We start from the raw sequence: 18649 nt of genomic DNA on the forward strand, positions 1-18649 counted from the left end.
TGGCGACAGGGTCTGTCGCGTGGCGACAGCCTGGATTTCTACGCGCTTTCAACACGGAGTCCACATATGAATCAAAATTGATTTGTAAAGTCCGTATAAAGACTGAAATCGTATTTTCATAAAATAATATTTTATTCCAAATAAAACTTATCAAAATATAATTATTAATTCTAATTCTATTAGGATTAAAGAGAACCTTCTAGAGAATTCTAGAAGACTATAATTAATTCTAATAACTTTAGGAATGATAATTAACATTGGGCCCTCCCCTAGATCATTGGGCCGCATGTAAAGACCAAACCGGGCCTAGTTTAGTATTTTGGCCATAACTTCCTCATTATTCATCGGAATTGGGCTTGTAATATATCGTTGGAAAGCTCTATGCAAGCCCCATCAAACTACTCTATTATTGGACCCTTGTCATGGACCAAACCAAACTGGATTGGATGTTTTCATAAAATAGAGTTGTTTTCGAAAACAGAAAGAAAGAATTTTAATAAAAACCAACCGCAACACTTGACTTTTCACGCTTTCACCTCGTTCGATTATCATTCGACGCAAAAGGTATTCATCACTGGGTTTGGTTTTGGGGAGACACATTTGGGTGTCTACAGAAGCCCCCACTTTGACTGAGTTTGGAGTAACGCAAGTTTCGAAAACGAAAGTCAAAGTAGCGATAGGGACGGAGAATGATTCAGAACGTTCTGCGATGCTAAATCATTCTTGTAACGCCGATACCTGCAAACTAGCGTTAGTTAAAACAGATAAAAGAGTTTAGAAACGCGTATCTTGCACCGTCGAGTACACGTCTCTGAAGTAACCAGTTTGCTGCATTTGTTGAAGACCGCTCTGCTTGTAGCTGCCTCCTATTTCATCGAAGATGACTCTGCTTGTAGTCATTCTCCTCCACTTGTGACCATCTTCCACATCCTAGGGAACACGATCGAAGATAACTCTGCTTGTAGCCATCTTCAGTTTTTTTGTGACCATCTTCCACATCCTAGGGAACGTCGTCTATCATTGCTACTACATCTCGAGCTTTTTTCTTGAATCATAGTGACAACCTTCCCAATCATAGCAAAAGCCGTTGAAGACCGCCTCATCACGAACCGCTCTTCTCAAATCTTGGTAACAACCTCCACAATCTTAGCGAATGCTGTTGAAGACCGCCCATCTCGTGCTATCTTCTCAAATCTTGGTGACAACCTCCACAATCTTAGCGAACGCTGTCGAAGACCGCCCATCTCGTGCTATCTTCTCAAATCTTGGTGACAACCTCCACAATCTTAGCGAACGCTGTCGAAGACCGCCCATCTCGTGCTATCTTCTCAAATCTTGGTGACAACCTCCACAATCTTAGCGAACGCTGTCGAAGACCGCCCATCTCGTGCTATCTTCTCAAATCTTTTGTAAATTAAGGCTCCTCATCTCTAATTTACCGATCTATGTAACTCCTCTCATCTTGGAAGAATCTCATGTGTCATATTCGCGGTTTTTCGAAAAAATCCGGGAATGTTCTTGCTTGCTGGGATGCTCCTGCATTTATATTTGACTATAGGACTTTGCTTATCTTTCTTTAGGGTTAACCTAAGACTTAGTGTTGTTTGACTCATTGACTTGACACGACTCAAGGTATAAACTTGACTCGCAGTTATTGACTCGAGGTTGACTCGACTCGAAGTGAAATGACACGTGTGACTCATGACCCGTGTGTGCATTGTATTGTGAAAAGCAAAAATTTTCCGTCATTTTTGTGGAGGGTACCGACTTCTCTCGAAAAAGAAAGACACAAAAAAGAAAGAAGTTTTTGATGGTGCATGTTGAATGAGCTTAGTCAAATGTATGCGCCCACGTTGTATCTCATAGTACAAGGATTGTAACATCTTAGACTTACCTAGTTGACTTGATAATGAAAGTATTTAGGTAGCTTAGGCGTGGAGGCTAAGTACTTCATACTTTGTGATGCAATGATGATTGATCTTGATTTTGACATGACAAGGCATGCTTCAGCATTGTGTTAAGGTTTCATGAAAAAGGGTTCCTAAAGGTAGGATTATTTGGTCATGTATCTGTGATGTGTGTGATAGTGACACTAAAGTTAGGCCGCAAGGGCTAAGTGTGTGGAAAAATATATTGAAAAGAGTCAAATGGTGGTGACTCTTAGGCTGGGTAGGCTAATAATGTAGGGATCAAGCCCCCAAGTCTAGCTCTAAATGGAAAAGGATAAGCATAGGAGATCCCTTGATGTGATCATGATGTGTGAATGTGAATGTGAATGCGAATGCATTTTATTACGGCCGCACCTCGATGTGAGGTTGCCTACGTATCTGTTAGGAATCAGGCCGAACGTAGCTCTAGCCAAACTTCGCACAAGTGTGTATACCTCTAAAAGGTCTTTTAAGGGTTGTAACGTGGTTAGGCTAAAGGTTGAAGAAGAAAGGGATAAAGGCTCAAGACCCTACATAAGCCCCCCCCCCCCCCCAAGGTGTGCAACCTTGCTTTTGAATCTTTGTATTATTATGCTTGAGGTTTCTCCCTTTTGAACTCTTTATATTTTACTCTCTCTTTTTTGCTTTATCATTTTTCAAATTCAAATCTCTTTTTTATGAGCGTGGGCAATCCCGATCATGCGGTCTATCACTCACTTGGCATTCATGTTTCTCAGGCACGGTACCGAGCACTCGATAAGAAACGCAATCTGAGACGTGTTCATATCAAAGACATTTTCATATCAAAGACATTGGAACACTTGCCTTTTTGTACACTTTTATCATTTTTGCTTTTTGAATTTTTGAGTTTTATATAAAATCACTCAAGCTTTCGTTCTTTGAAAATTGCATAAGTTGCACACCATCCCATCCCAAGGTTAGGTAGATATGGGTTGAAAAATGACAGGTCTATCGTAGACGAGGCTCAAAGTGGTTTATCAAAAAAAGATTGCATATTTGAAGGGTAAAAGGTGATATGATGTGGCTACAAAGGGTGCCTCAAATCATTGGTATACCTTGTGCTTAGTTCGACGTTTTTTTTTTTTTTTTTTTTTTTTTTTTTTTTTTTTTTTTTATGAATGCAATGCAATGTAATGATCACGTGAAAGGAAACAAACGCTCATTTTATTAAAGGGAGAAAAGAAACGTACAAAATAAAAAATCTAAGGAAGAAGGTGCCTATTACTAGACTTATAGGGGAAAGGGAAAATGACAAAGAAATAGAAAAAGAGGTCATGAAATCTTGTCGTTGAAGCTCGCCTCTTGTCTTGTATTGTTCTCTTTATCATCACTCGCTCTTCTTGCTGGCTGGAGGTATGGGAAGCTTGTTATTATCAATCAAGTATTGGATGGCCTCTTTTAGCTTCCAACAGCTCTCAGTAGTATGACCCCTACCTTGATGGTACTTGCAATGTGAATCGGGTTCCAACTAGGCAATCTATTTCCGGACGTGGGATCTTGAATAGGTCCAATGGGAGTAATGAGTCCCTTGGCATGGAGTCGGTCGAAAGCAGCATCATAGCTCATCCCAATGGGGGTGAAGTCTTTCCTTAGTTGTTTCTTAGATCCTTGGTTATCCATGGTTAAGAATTCACTGAGATCAAAGGTACTAACATTGTTACTAGAGTGGGCGTTTTCGGAAGAAGAAAGATTGTCGTTCTTCTTTCCTTTCCAGCCACTGTGGTTACTATTGTTAGCAGCTTTTTCTTTTGCGAGGTCATCTTCGATCTCAATGCCTATGTCATAGACGGCCTTGAAAGTATTCAAGTTGTGTTGATATTTTAAGTGCTTTGAATACTTTTCTTTTAAATTTTTTATGAACATCCTCACGGACTCTTTCTCATTAGGCACCTCAACCATCTTTGTAGAAGTTTCCCTCCACTTATTAAGGAAAGAAGTAAAGCCTTCATTCTCTTCTTGTCTCAGCATCTCAAGTTGTCTATAATCAGTTTCGACTTGAATATTACATTTATATCTATCAATGAAAGCGTTTACAATAGCATCCCAAGTAGAGGTTTTCTCCTTATCAAGAGAAAATTACCATTGCTGACAAACGGTTTCTAAAGATAGGGAAAACACAGAATGAAAAGCTTTCTTGTCTATTCCCTTAATATTCATTATAGTTTCAAAGGCTCTTAAATGAAAATAAGGGTTATCCATTGCTTTGAATTTCGGGATGTCGTTGGCATTGAACTTCTGCGGAAGAAGATCCTTGTCCACCGAGACCCCTTGTGAGTTAATGCCTTGCAATCTATAGTCATTGGAAAATTTGCCCAAATTTTCCTGGATGAGCTCCATTTGTTGTTGTCTCACAGGGTCATTGATTTGGAGAGTCAGATTCTTCAACATTTCAGCAATGTTAGCCACTTATCCCTTGAGTTCGTTGACTTCTTCCTGACTTGCCATTATCTTCTTAGCTTTCCTTTTTCGACCGATTGGCTTATCAAAAAGTTGAATTTGAATAAAGGTGTTGTCTTTGATTAATCGTCCTTCTCTCCTTGACCAAGTACTGTGGAAAGGGAAATTAAGGGATATTCGTTGTTAATTATTCGACTTAACTCTATTCAACATGCAATAGATGGAAAAAGGTAGGAAGAATGAATATTGTGACATGGGGAAAGCATGTAGAGAATGGAAAGATGATGTAGATGGAGAGATATGAAAAAAAATTAGGAATAGAATGTACCCCCAACTCAAATGACGGAAAAAACCGACTCATGCATGAACCTAAGACGTGGTCATGGTGACTATGTAAAGTGTGTGCTAACACTAGTGAGTGTAGGTGACATGTTAAGACTCGTGTCATGACCATGTGGCTAGACTATGTGACTAGACTCAAGCAAAGACTAAATTAAGACCCCACATATATGCATTAAACTGGACAGGTTGTGGTATTTTAGTCATAACTTTTGATCTGTCATTCTTATTGGGACCAAACCAACGCCAAATTAAAGATAAAACTTGGGGCTACAGATCCATAGGTTGTATAACTCGTAGTTCTTCCTAGAACTCCGACTATGACCAAAACAGGTTGACGCTTGTGCAGTATACGAGAATAAAAATCCGGGTTGACTCAAAGGAACTAGGACTCGATTTTAGACATATTTATTAGCCAAATTAATTAACTAATTAATTAAGCAAAGTCTTTTAGTCCTTGGTTAGTTTATTTAATCATATTTATAATTACAATTCAAACCAAACGGTTAGTTAAATCACATTTAAGTATGCACAAGCAAAGAATGCACAAATAGTCAAGTAGTCACAACATGATGCAATGAGTTTGCAACCTAACCATGGCTCTAGTTCTCTAAAGTTCAAGGATATGGGTTAGTCAAAGAGGGTCCATGGTTATGAGTCCGGATGCACCGTGCGGAAGCCTTACCTTTGGAAGGGTTGGCGCGAGTGGATGGGACCCCGCAAGTTAAAAAAAAACTTGCTTCCATGGTTTGGTGGATTCACAAACTCGGATGTACCCGTCGTTTCCAGGAGCGTTCGATTGGGTAGATGGAGCGTGAACCCCCATAGGGTTATGTCCATATGTAGAACACATATGGGTTTTAGAAAAGTGAGAAAAACTCAATCAGGAAGTAGAATCGAGCCAACAGTGCTAGAAATGGTCAAAACAAGAAGGCAGAGTTCTGACTCGGTATTGGAAGAACTTGGCGCCAGACTACAGGGACTGTCGCCGCAAAAGTGCCCCTGTCGCCAAGTGACAGAACTGTCGCCAGGCGACAGAAGCACTTTACAGGCGACAAGCCCTGTTTTCTAGGCACTAGTTCCTACATGCCTCAGCAGGTATCTACGTTCTTAGAATTTTCCAGATTTCACAGCGTTATTTCAATTCTAGTTGTGAAAGATATTTCTCAAATTTCCTACGTGTAAAAATCCTATGTTTTTGACTCATTTCGGATGGTCTATCCAATGAGGACCTTTTTTTATGCATAGACAATAATGCTAATCAAAATTACGCACATGAAATACTTAGAACTTTTCGAGTCTCATCCACTCATTCTAAATCATTGCCGAAATAAATTTCAGGAATTAAAATAGAAATCCTCCCAAGTGAAGTCGCCAAAACTGTAGGGAATATTTCAAGCCATTAACCCCAAGCTTGAACCCCACTGTGATCATACACTTAAGCATGGTGGCGTCCAAAGGGAAGGAAACTAGAGCAAAAGAGTCGCAAACAAGTTTTAGGAACTTGTAAACCGTTCACAAGGTGAAGATTACACCCCTTAACGATCCAGGAGATCGTCAACTCCAAAAGGTCTTGAACCAAATAGGGTTCGGGGATGAAGGTACAAATCCAACCTAAAAGAGATTGAACCTACCCTAAATAGGCCTCTACTTCATTCTTCTCGTATTCATGTGCGCTTTCTGACTAACATGCAAACAACAGATTAACCCTAAACCTGTTTATCTATGTTGGTTGAACTTAATGCACAGATAAAACTATTATTGGCGACCACTTGAATTATAACCAAATTAGCCTAAACAAGATTATTAATTATCTTATTAAGCATGATTACAAGTACAAATACCCTTTAAACCTGCAAGAGAGGGCGTGATCAAGCAATAACAATAAATAAGCATCAAGCAACATAATAATAATCATCATAATCATAAAATAACAATTATAATCATGTTAAAGCACAATAATAGCAAGATCCTAGGCATGATACTAACAAGATTAATAACAAACCCTAGCATGTCACTAATCAATAAAGATCAAAGCTTTAGCCCTAACATGATACTAACATGATATTGATATGATATTAGAAAGCATAGGAAGCACCCTAAACATGATACTAGAAAGCAATAAAGACATCCTAACATGATACTAGGAATTAAAAAAATTTAAACATGCTTTCATGGTTTAGTGAATTCAACAAACTCGGATGTACCCGTCGTTTCCAGGAGCGTTCGATTGGGTAGATGGAGCGTGAATCCCCAAAGGGTTATGGCCATATGTAGAACACATATGAGTTTCAGAAAAAAAGGGAAAAACTCAATCAGGAAGTAAAACCAGCAAACAGTACTAGAAACTAGTCGAAACAAGAAGGTAGATTTCTGGCTCCGTATTGGAAGAATTCAGCGCAAGACAACAGTGCATGTCGCCAGTCGATGGCACTATCGCCAAATGACAATTACTGTCGCCAGGCGACGGAGCCATCGCTTGGCGATGGCGCTGTTTTCTCAGCGCTAATTCCTACATGCCTCGGTAGCTTTCTGTTCTTGAATTTTCTAGTTTTTCACAACGTTACTTCGACTTTAGTTGTGAAAGATATTTCCCTAATTTTCCACGTGTAAAAATCCTATGTTTTTGATGCATTACGAATGGTCTTTCTAATGCGGACCTTTTTATGCTTATGCCAATAAAGTTAATCAAAATTACGCACATGAAATACATAGAACTTTTCGAGTCTCATCCACTCATTCTAAATTATTTCCAAAATAAATTTTAGGAATTAAAATAGAAATCCTCCCCAGCAGAGTCGCCAAAAAACTGTAGGAAATATTTCAAGCATCCCACACTTGAGCCCCACTGTGATCATACACTTAAACATGGTGGCGTCCAAAGGGAAGGAAGCTAGAGTAAAAGAGTCGCCAACAAGTTTTAGGAACTTGTAAACCGTTCACAGGATGAAGGTTACACCCCTTCACGATCCATGAGATCGCTAACTCCATAGTGGTCTGGAACCATGACTGGATATTCGGGGATGAAGGTACAAATCCAACCTAAAAGAGATTGAACCTGCCCTAAATAGGCCTCTACTTTATTCTTCTCGTATTCATGTGCGCTTTCTGACTAACATACAATCAATAGGTTAACCCTAAACCTGTTTAATCTATGTTGGTTGAATATTAATGCACAAACATAACTATTATTGGCGATCCCTTGAATTATAATCATATTAACCTAAACAAGATTATTAATTATCTTATTAAACATGATTACAAGTACAAATTCCCTTTAAACATGCAAGAGAGGGCGTGATCAAGCAATAATATATAATAATATCAAGCAACAATAAATCATAACAATCATCATCATCATAATCTTAATAAAGCATAAAAATAATAGCAAGATCCTAGGCATGATACTAACAAGATTAATAACAAACCCTAACATGTCACTAAACAATAAAGATCAAAGCTTCATCCCTAAGATGATACTAACATGATAGAAAGAAAGAATAGGAAGCATCATATAAACATACATGATATTAGAAATCTTAATTAATACCCTAAATAAGATACTAGGAAACAATAAAACAACCTAACATGAAACTAGGAATCAAAATAATTAAAGCATGCTTTCTATATAAAAAGAATAACAATTAAAGTAATTAAATTACGTACTTGGATGCCTCGTAGTTCTTTCTAATAACAAAATACACATGTTAGTAAATTCATGGAAAATATTAAACAATTAAATTAAATAATTGAAATAGGATTTGGGACTAAACCCTCAGAAATTATAAACCTTTCACGTCTAGGGCGAAGGAAACTTCGAACTTGGCTAGGTGTGTCTAGAACTTGTGAATGAGGAATTTTGTAAAAGAGAAAGGTTTAGAAAAAGAATAGAGAGAAGAAGCTTTTAGATTTTAGAGAGAAAGAAAGAGATGATTGTTGATTGTTGATGAATGAAAACGGAGGTCTAGGACCCTATTTATAGAAAGATAGTCCGAAATAAATCAAGTCTGATTCGGAATAAAACTGGCATTTGTCGCCAGGTGACAGACATCAGCGCCAGGCGACAAGATTAGCGCCAGGCGACAAACATTAACGCCAAGCGACAGACTTTGTCGTTTGGCGCTAATTAAAAGATAAAACGCGCTATGCACGCAGAATCCTCTTTTTAATATAATTAAGTAATTAGAATTTGCGTTAAACAGTTTCAAGATCAAATTTATCATAAAACACTTATTTTATTCCAAATAAAACTCTTTTAAAATATAATTATTAATCCTAATGCTATTAGAATTTAAAACAACCTTCTAGATATTCTAGAAGATTAAAATCAATCCTAATAACTTTATGAATAATAATTAATAGGCCCTCTTCTAGATCATTGGGCCACATATAAAAGTCATTTCGGGCTAAATCTAATTCAATCCATAACTTCCTCATTATTCATCGGTATTGGGCTTATAATGTATCGTTGGAAAGCTCTTTTCTAGCCCAATCCAACTACACTATTATTGGACCCTTATCATGGACCAAACTAAATTGGACTGACTACTTTCATAAATAGAGTGTAAGAAGAAATATTTTCAAAAACAAAAAGAAAGATATTTTAATAAAAACAACAACATCATTTGACTTTTCACACTTTCACCTCATTTGATAATCAAGCGACGTGAAAGGGTATTCATCACTGGGTTTGGTTTTGGGGAGACACATTTGGTTGTCTACAAGAATATTTCTATTGTTTCTCCTACCCCACGTAGGTCTGTCAGAATAAAAAACAAACAGTTTGTCGAGGTTCTGATAACTGAGGATTCTGAAATCTTCTTATTGGAGAATGAAGAACCCACAACCTACAAGCAAGCTTTGGCGAGCCCCAACTAAGATAAATGGCTTGAGGCCATGAAGTCCGAAATGGAACCAGTGTTTGAAAATGCTGTGTGGACCCTTGTTGACTTGCCTGATGGGGTAAAACCCACTGGATTCAAGTAGGTCTACAAGATTAAAACAGACAAGGATGGAAATGCCTACATCCACAAAGCAAGATTGGTTGCTGATAAGTGGTTTATTTGACCACTTATAGTGTTGATTTAAACCCGATTTTGTAATCTTTTCCCCTCTTTCTAACCCGTTTTTTAATGAAAATGTTGTATCTCGGCTTTGCCCCTTCTTTGCTTGTGTTTTTCCATGTTTTGCAGGTATTATATCTCAATTTGACAAGAACTCAAAGCATAGAGTAACTCTCAAGGCATGAAGACAAAGAAGGGAGTGCCCGCTCCAGGGGGAGCGGGCGTGCACCTCTCTTGGAGCGGGGGCTCCTCCTTTTGAATTTAAAGTCTGCTAATACTGTGGAACAGAGGAGCGGGCGTGCACCTGATCAAGAGCGGGCGCTCCTCCCTTCAATGTTGAATTCTGCCCATGCTTTGGAATAGGGGAGCGGGCGCGCATCCTGAAAGGAGCGGGCACTCCTCATTGTGGAGCGGGCGCTCCTCGCTGGGAATTCGTTTTCTTTTGACGAATTTCCCTATGTGTTTCGAGGAGTATAAATACTTCCCCTTTAGCTCATTTGTAAGAATAGAACAGTAGCCTAGTTTTCAGAAATCTCTCTTAGTTTGAAACATTCCTTTTAGCTAATTTAACTTAGTTCTCATCAAATCAACTCATTGTATTAGTGAAATTCAAGAATTATTCTCAAGGTTTGGCAATTTGTATTCAACATTTGAAGCTTCAATTAGTAATTTCTTCAACCTTCTTCTACTTAATTTCAGATTTTATTTGGTATTTGCATGTTACTTGAATCCTTTTAGTTCTTGATAATTCCTTGTTGGATGATAGTTAATTTGATTGTTAACCACTTTTCCCAAATTATTGAAGTAGTTAGAACCCTAATAGTTGTTTGCATGTTGATGAATATGAGTTGTGAGTAGTCTTTTTGCTAGGGGTTGGGTGAAGCTCAACCTTTTAGCTTAATTATGCAAATGTGGGAGTAGCATTGATGTTTGTATTGCAATTAAATTGATTGTATGAGATTGCTTGTTAGTTCTTCATGATAGGATTAGCTACCCTTGATTTAGGAGCTTGATAGCATGATATGCTTAGTTTGACATGGAAATGTGAATGAAGCATGGCATTACTTATTGCTATTTGATTATGTATCTTCTATTGCTAAACTAATGAGGAATCTAAGTTTAGTAGTGTGAGTTGTTTCCTAATTGCATGAGGTTGATCTTACATATAGTCCTTGATATATCTAGTCTATTTCACTCCCCGTTTGTCTAATTGCCTTGGTTGAGTGAATCCCATTCCCTAGTGTCTTTAATACATTGTTTTAGAACCATAATTTGTTTTTCTACTTGACGAACCCCCAATCCACCAAAGACTTCGAATTAGCTTAAGTGTTAAGATCTTTAGCTACCATATCCCGTTCCTTGTGGACCGAACTCTTACTTGTCATTATGCTTGGTTTGTAGGATGTTTGTTTATAAGTGAGTTTGATTGAGTGTTGAATGTGCGACCGTTCTAACGCTCATCAAAATGGCGCCGTTGCTGGGGAACGGTGTTGTTTATTGCTGATTGATTACTTGAGTCTAGTTCACCATAAAACAATAAAAATTCAAAAAGAGTGTGTTTCTTGTAGCCTTGTTACTAATTGCAATTGTTGAGAGTGTATGCGCAGAAATCATAACAGGATTTTGGTGCCTTACGATCCCGATATTGAGCAAACCTATAGGAGGATAAAAAGAGCCGGTTCTAGGCCATTAACTACTTCCCCAACTAGGGAGGTCAATTTCGAGGAAAGACAAGAGAAAATGGGTGACGCGGAACCACTAGTTCAAAGACCTTTGAAGGAGTTGGGAACTCCGGGAGCTTATAGAGCTTCAAGTGGCATTGCTCCGCCCGTTACTCAAGCCAATGATTTTGAAATTTGCCCCGTAATGATAAATTTGATCGAAAGGAGGCAATTTAGTGGAGCAAAACATGGGAGCCTTCTTGCACATTTGAACGAATTTGAAAAATATTGCAATACGATCAAGGTAAATGGGGTAACTCCAGAATTTGTGAGACTAAAGCTATTTCCTTTCTCCTTGATAGGAAGGGCTCTTGAATGGCTTGAGAAAGAGGTAAGGCCGAACGCCTTGAGAACTTGGGACGACGTCACCACGGCTTTCTTAGGGAGATTCTACTCTCAAAAGAAGACGGTTGAGGCAAGGGCTTTGATCCAAGGTTTCTGTCAAAGGGCTAGTGAAACCATTTACGAGGCTTTGGAGAGATATAAAGAATATCAAACGGAGTGTCCCCATCATGGCATTCCGACATACCAAGTGCTTCAAATTTTCTATGGGGGCTTGAGCCTACAAGGAAAGACTAGCTTAGATGCGGGAGCGGGTGGTCCGATTATGAACAAGACGGAGGAGCAAGTCATAGAGACAATTGAGGATGTGGTGAGGCACCACATGGATTGACAAGAAGGAGAGAGAGAGTCTCTAAGTAAGGGAGGAAATGCAGTTTACTCCGTTGATCACCTCAACACCATCAATAATTTGACGTCCCAAATCGCCAAACTTGGCAAGGAAATGACGTTTATCAAGGCGAAACTTGAGGCCTCTAATCCGCAACAAGAGCATCCCTCCTAATCTAAGGGGAAAGGTATGAATTCTAACTCTTCTCTTTCTACTTCTAATAACATGCCACATGGGTGTTTGTTTTGTGAAAATTGTGGGTCATATGACCATGATACTTCTTCTTGTAATTATGATTCCCAACCTCAACCCCAATATGAAGATGGTAATGATAATGAAAATGAACAAGTCAATGCCTTGTCTTATGTTAATAGACCTAGGAATGACAATCAAAGATACTTACCACCTAATCGAAGAGAACAAGGGGGAAATTCCTATAACCAAAGAGGAAATGATTATGATTACCATAACCAAAACTAATGGGGAAATAGGAACCAAAGGGACCAAAATCCCCAACATAACTACAACTAATAAGGTGGTTATGGTAACCATAACCATAATAACCAAGGGAACTATGGGAATCAAGGCCAATAGCACCAAGGGGGGAACTCTAATAACAGGAATAATTGGAACAACAATAAAAATAGAGGTTCTTCTAATAAAAATGCTTCCAATTCAAATGTGAGAGGTAATAGAGCTCCCCAAGATAACTACTATGCACAAGCACCACCTAGTAGGTCTAACTTAGAGGAAATGATGGAAAGTCAAACCAAAATGTTCAATACTTTCATGGCCTCTAGTGATAAGAAATTTAGTGAAGTCATGGCCCATAATAAAATTCTTGACACACAAATTTCTCAATTGGCCAATGTTTTGAAGGAAGGGACTAGCACTTCCAAACTTCCACCCCAAGGACTAGATCCCAAGAGGCCCGTAAATGCTATATCAACTAGGAGTGGTAAAGTGTTGGAAGAGAGTGTTCCTAAGAAAAGCAATGAGAGAATGAACATGAGTGAGCCTCCCCTTGAGAGTGATCTTGAGCAAGAAAGAGAGGAACATCATGAGAATGAAAAAGAGAAAGAATGTGAGAAAGAAAAAGAGTGTGACAAAGAAAAAGAATGTGAAAAAGAGAAAGATTTTGAAAAAGAGAGTGAAGAGAAAAGAGAAAAAGAGAGAGAGACAAAACAATTGCAAAAGCTACTGTATCCTCACAAATTTGTTAGAAACAAATTAGATGTGCAATTTGGAAAGTTTCTTGAAACATTGAAACAAATTCACCTTTCAATCCCTTTTACCGATGCTATCAAGTAAATGCCTAACTATGCTAGATTTTTATAAGATATTTTGAGTGGAAGGAGAAAGTGTGAATTGGTGGAAATGGTGAATCTCACCAAGAATTGTAGTACAATTATCATGAATAAAATGCCACCGAAATTGAAAGACCCCGGTAACTTTTCTATCCCTTGTGCTATATATAATATGCAAATTGATAATGCTTTGTGTGATCTTGGGGCTAATGTTAGCCTTATTACATATTTGGTATATCAAATACTTGAGATAAGGGAACTTCTACCCACCAACATTACCTTACAATTAGCCGATCGTTCTATCAAATTTCCAAAAGGTAAGGTAGAGGATGTTCCTCTAAGGGTGGGAAAGTTTGTAATCCCGGTGGATTTTGTTGTCTTAGAGATGGATGAAGATGTGAACATTCCAATAATTCTAGGAAGACCATTTCTTGCTACTTCGAGTGCTTTAATAGATGTTAAAAGTGCTAAAATTTCACCAAAAGTAGGAGATGAGGCGATAGAATTTGATTTGAATGAGAGCATGAAATATCCAAGCTCTAGTCTTGATAATTGTATGATGATTGATGCTATTGATTCTATTGTAACTTCTATGCATGAGCACTTTCTCACTACTAACGATGCCCTTGAGAATGTCCTTTTGAATAAGGAAAAGATAGGTGAGCAAGCCAAGGAGATGGCATTGTATGAAGTAATGCTTGAAGGAAGTACGGAAGAAAACATTGAGCAAGTATGCATGGGAATCACAAGTGAAGATGGTTTGGAAATAGCTACCTCAAGAGAAGGTAAAAGTGTTCCAATGGTAGAGTTGAAACCTCTACCATCACACCTAAGGTATGTGTTTTTGGGTCCTAATTCAACTTTTCCGATAATTGTGAATTCTTCTTTGAACGAGTACCAAACTTAAATGTTATATGGTGTTTTAAGAAACCACCAAGGTACTTTAGGCTATACCATTGATAACCTCAAAGGTATTAGTCCCGCTTTATGTATGCACCACATAACACTTGAGGAGGGTACTAAACCTTCCATTGAGAGGCAAAGGAAACTCAATCCTCAAATGGGGGAGGTGGTGAAGAAAGAAATCACCAAACTCCTTGATGCCGACATCATCTCCCCCATTTCGAGTTCTAGATGGGTTTCCCCCGTTCATGTGGTCCCTAAAAAGGGAGGAATGACCGTAGTTGAAAATGAGAATGGTGATCTCATTTCAACTAGAACAGTGACCGGTTGGAGGATGTGCATAGACTATAGACGTCTAAATGCATCCACTAACAAGGATCATTTTCCTCTTCCTTTTAACGACCAAATGCTTGAAAGACTAACCAAGCACAAGTATTATTGCTTTCTTGATGGTTATTCGGGATTCTTTCAAATCCCCATAAACCTGGATGATCAAGAGAAGACAACTTTTACTTGTCCATATGGTACTTTTGCATATAGGAGGATGCCGTTTGGACTTTGCAATGCACCGGCAACCTTTCAAAGGTGCATGATGAGTATCTTTGGAGACATGCTTGAGGCCGAAATGGAAGTGTTCATGGATGATTTCTCGGTAGAGGGCCTTTCATTTAAAGATTGTTTGTCCAATTTGGGCAAATGCTTAACAAGATGTGAGAAGGTCAACTTGGTCCTAAATTGGGAAAAATGCCACTTCATGGTTGAAGAGGGAATTGTCCTTGGTCACAAGATATCAAGCAAGGGGATTGAGGTCGACAAGGCCAAGGTTGAAGTGATTGAAAAATTGCCACCTCCAATTAATGTGAGAGGAGTAAGATCCTTTTTGGGGCATGCCGGGTTCTATAGGAGATTTATCAAGGATTTCTCACAAATTTCTAGACCCCTAAATGCTCTTCTTTAAAAGGATGCCATCTTTATTTTTGATGAAAAGTGTCTTCAAGCTTTCAACAAATTAAAGGAGGCTTTGATCTCTACTCCAATCGTACAAGGGCCAAGATGGGATTTGTCGTTTGAATTTATGTGCGATGCTAGTGATGTTGCAATTGGAGGGGTGTTGGGACAAAGAATTTAGAAGAAGCTTCACGTCATTTACTACATGTCTATGACCTTAAATGAAGCTTAACGGAACTACACCACGACGGAGAAAGAGTTTCTTGCTGTGGTACATGCTTTTGAGAAGTTTTGGAACTATATCATTGGTTCCAAAATTATTGTTTACATCGAACATGCGGCTATTAGGTACCTTGTCGCAAAGAAAGAGTCCAAACCTCGTCTTCTTCGATGGGTCCTATCTCTCTAATAATTTCATGTTGAAATTCGTGACAAGAAAGGGGCTGAGAATGTGGTTGCGGACCATCTTTCCCGATTAGAGAATGTGAAAGCTAGTGATGATGAAATCCCCATATGTGATTAATTAAGAGATGATGTGCTTTATATCTTGAATGAGAAGGATCTTCCTTGGTTCGCCGACTTGGTGAACTATTTGGCATGTGGAGAATTTCCTCCCGATTTCTCCAAAAACCAAAGGAAGAAGCTAAAGAGGGAAGCAATGCACTATGTATGGGATAACCCCATTCTCTACAAGAGAGGAGTAGATGGTTTGCTCCGTAGGGATATTCCGGATGAAGAAGTGCAAAATGTGCTCAAGATGTGTCATTCCGATCCTTGTGGAGGGCATATGGGAGCAAAAAAAATAGCATTGAAGGTCTTGCATAGCGGGTTATGGTGGCCTCACATCTTTAAGGATGCTTGGGGGTTTGTGAAGACTTGTGACCGGTGTCAACGAATCGGCAACATATCCAAGCGAAATGAGATGCCTCAACAACCGATTCTTGAGCTAGAGGTATTTGATTTGTGGGGTATTGATTTCATGGGACCATTCCCTACTTCTTATGAAAATCAATACATCCTTGTGGCGGTTGATTACATCTCAAAATGGGTTGAGGCCATTGTCTCCCCAACTAATGACCACAAGGTAGTTATGAAATTGTTCAAGAAAGTGATATTTCCAAGATTCGGAATTCCTAGAGCTGTGGTAAGTGACAACGGTTCACATTTTGTTCATAGTGCTTTTCAAAAGATGCTACGAAAGCACGGGGTTCACCAAAGGTTCGGCCTTACTTATCATCCACAAACAAGTGGACAAGCGGAAGTGTCCAACCGTCACATCAAGTTAATCCTTGAGAAGACGGTTGCAAGAAATTGGAAGGATTGGTCGGAAAAACTTGATGATGCCCTATGGGCATATAGAACGGCCTACAAAACCCCTATCGGAACAACTCCATATCGTCTAGTGTATGGAAAATCTTGTCATCTTCCGGTGGAACTTGAACACCGAACTCAATGGCAAATCAAGAAGATTAACTTCGACTTGGCTAGTGCGGGAGAGCAAAGATGGCTTGATTTACATAAGCTTGAAGATATAAGATTGGAGGCCTATGAGTGTGCTAGCAACTACAAGAATCGCATGAAGGATTGCCATGACCGCAATATAGAAAAGAAAGCATTTCTTAAAGGCGATAAGGTACTCCTCTACAACTCTAGGATGAAATTGTTTCCCGGGAAACTTTTATCAAGGTGGAGTGGTCCTTTTGTTGTCAAAGAGGTGTTTCCTCATGGAGCCGTGGAAGTTTGGGATTTGGATGGAATGAGATCTTTTAAGGTAAATGGGCATTGCCTCAAGCTTTACTACGAGGGTGCTTATGTCGGCTTGGTTGAATCAATACAATGTAATCATACCTCCTGAGTGTGGAGGTCGTCAAGCTATTGACGTTAAAGAAGCGCTTCCGGGAGGCAACCCGAGTAAAAAAAAAAGAAAAAGAAACAAAAAAAAATGACAAGAGAAAGAGAATGAGAAATAAAACAATGAGTGAGTAAGAAAAGAGAGAAGAGTGATGGTGATATCTGATTTTGGCTAACATTTTGGTTGAATTTTATTCTTGTGATTTTGATGTAGGAACTTGAGGCTAAAGGAAGCAAAGAAAAAGAAGCTAAAAAGCTGTCAGTAGCTAGGAGCGGGTGCTCTAAGCACTATGCACCCCGCTCCTAGCTCAATGCAAAAATCAGAACCCTCCAGTGAGAGGAGGAGCAAGCGCTCCACCACTAATGCACGCCCGCTCCTAAGCTCCGTACCGAACCAGTGAGTTCAGGTACCTTGAGGAGCGGGCGCTCCACTTATCCTGCACGCCCGCTCCTAGTTTAATGGAAAAATTAGAAGTCTTCAGGTCGAGTAGGAGCGGGCGCTCCAGGAAAAACGCACGCCCGCTCCATTCTGGGTTAAAATCACAAGTTCAAAAATCAAGGTAGGAGCGGGCGCTCCATAACTCAGCACGCCCGCTCCAAGTTAGGCAAAAAGGAGGCAGGAACTCCCTTGGGTTTCGGAGCGCGCGCTCCAAGAGTTCAGCACGCCCGCTCCGTTCTAAGTAGGATAACAGAACCCAGGTACATAAGAAGGAGCAGGCGCTCCATCTCCCCTGCACGCCCGCTCATCCCAAAAGTCGTAGCCAAAGTTTTATTTGGAGTGGGCGCTCCATGCGAAGTGCACGCCCGCTCCATTCTGGGAAGAAAAACAGATACAAGAACTTGAGAAGGAGCGGGCGCTCCAGAACTTGAGCACGCCCGCTCCTCGAAAATGTCGTAGCTAAAATTCTTTTTGGAGCGGGTGCTCCTCTCTAACTGCACGCCTGCTCCTGTCTGGGGCTCAGATTGCAGGCACATTTTCAAAGTTTGGAGCGGGCACTCCTCATGATTGCACGCCCGCTCCGAACTGGATTTACGAAATCAGAATTTTTTCTTCAAAGTCGGAGCGGGCGCTCCTCTCACCCTGCACGCCCGCTCCGACCTGTCCGGGTAAAAAAAAAAGAGATTCTTTCTTTTCCTTTTATCCTCCTTCCTCCTTTTTCACCACTCATTTCCCCATTCTTATTCTCTCTCCTCTATACACATCTCTTTCTCTCTCTAAAAACCCTTATTTTCTCCAACTTCTCTCTTTAATTTCATCATCAAAACCCCATTTTCTTCATTAAAAATTCACAAATCCTCAATCTCCATCAAATTCTCTCTCCAAAAAATCACAATTTCTCACAAATTTGGGCAAAAATTTGAAGACCCACGTATTCAAATTGAAGAACAAGGAAGCAGAAGGATTAAGATTGGTAGAGAAGGAGCCAATTTGGGTAAAGTTGGAGGATTTTAGAGTATTTTCATGCTCTAATTGGTAAAATCATCTTCCTTACTTCACTTT

The 18649-nt window shown here is 39.4% G+C and overlaps 1 non-coding gene across 1 annotated transcript; it reads right to left on the reverse strand.

The window, feature by feature from the left end:
• Positions 1-11882: 11882 nt before the first annotated feature.
• Positions 11883-11988, reverse strand: LOC145580437 (small nucleolar RNA R71). The gene has a single exon (XR_014099481.1). It is a non-coding gene; the product is annotated as a small nucleolar RNA R71 (small nucleolar RNA).
• Between the last annotated feature and the right edge of the window lie 6661 nt (positions 11989-18649).

Source organism: Chenopodium album, chromosome 14 (assembly GCF_948465745.1).
Source record: "Chenopodium album chromosome 14, dcCheAlbu1.1, whole genome shotgun sequence".
Lineage (NCBI taxonomy): Eukaryota > Viridiplantae > Streptophyta > Magnoliopsida > Caryophyllales > Amaranthaceae > Chenopodium > Chenopodium album.